Raw genomic sequence first — 987 nt, forward strand, 5'->3', positions numbered from 1 at the left:
AGAAAAAGGTGAGGATTAACAACAACAATGACCCACCGGGTCCCAGGCATGTGTCCCCAGCCCCCTGCCCACCTGCCGCGGCCACTGCCCCACACAGAGGCGGCCGGTCACAAGCCATCGACGCCAAGGTCTCAACACTCAGATTGACCGTGACGCCCAGTCCCTCTCCTCGCGTGAAACTCAGCGCCTCCTCTTCCTGCCGGGCGTGGGGACCCTTTGGGCAGGTGGTCCAGAGACGTGTCTGCCACCAATGTTTTCTCACCGATAGGTCGCAGCCCATTGGTGAACCGTGAAACCGCCTTCAGAACTAAGCGCTCTAAGGTGCCCTTGAGCCGGCACATGGATGTGCGAGTGGGAAGCGGGCTTTGCGGAGTTCCTCGGCCCCTTGTTCGCCGGTAAAGCTCATTTCCTACTGCCGGTCACGACCAAAAACATGAAAAACTCCGGACTGCCGTGTCCTTTTTTTTTTTAAATAGATTTTATTGATTTTTTACAGAGAGGAAGGGAGAGAGATAGAGAGTTAGAAACATCGATCAGCTGCCTCCTGCACACTCCCCACTGGGGATGTGCCCACAACCCAGGTACATGCCCTTGACCGGAATCGAACCTGGGACCTTTCAGTCCGCAGGCCGACGCTCTATCCACTGAGCCAAACCGGTTTCGGCTGCCATGTCCTTTATGGCAGAGGAGGGTTTAAGCCATCGTTTATCATCCACTTATTTCTACTCTGTTCACCAGCCATGGCCTTGGCTAGGGGAGGTTGGAGTAGGAGCCTCTCTGAGGTTTTATTATCAATTCCTTGAGCTCACAGTGTGTGTGACATCCATGCCCATCCTGTGCCCGCCCTGCGGTCCCAGGTCATGGGCTCTGGGTACCCAGCCCTCCGCTTCCCAGGGACAAGGGCGCCACCTGCTGGAGGAATCACGTCTTTGTTGGGCGAGCCAGGGAGCTACCAACCATGTCCTGACTCCTGGCAGGACGTGCAGA

At 56.4% G+C, this 987-nt stretch overlaps 1 protein-coding gene across 1 annotated transcript in view; it reads left to right on the forward strand.

The window, feature by feature from the left end:
- Positions 1–987, forward strand: part of GPX8 (glutathione peroxidase 8 (putative)) — a 6,349-nt gene that overhangs the window by 2,166 nt on the left and 3,196 nt on the right. The window lies entirely within an intron of this gene.

The sequence above is a fragment of the Myotis davidii genome, unplaced genomic scaffold (genome assembly GCF_000327345.1).
Source record: "Myotis davidii unplaced genomic scaffold, ASM32734v1 scaffold496, whole genome shotgun sequence".
NCBI classification, from domain to species: Eukaryota; Metazoa; Chordata; class Mammalia; order Chiroptera; family Vespertilionidae; genus Myotis; species Myotis davidii.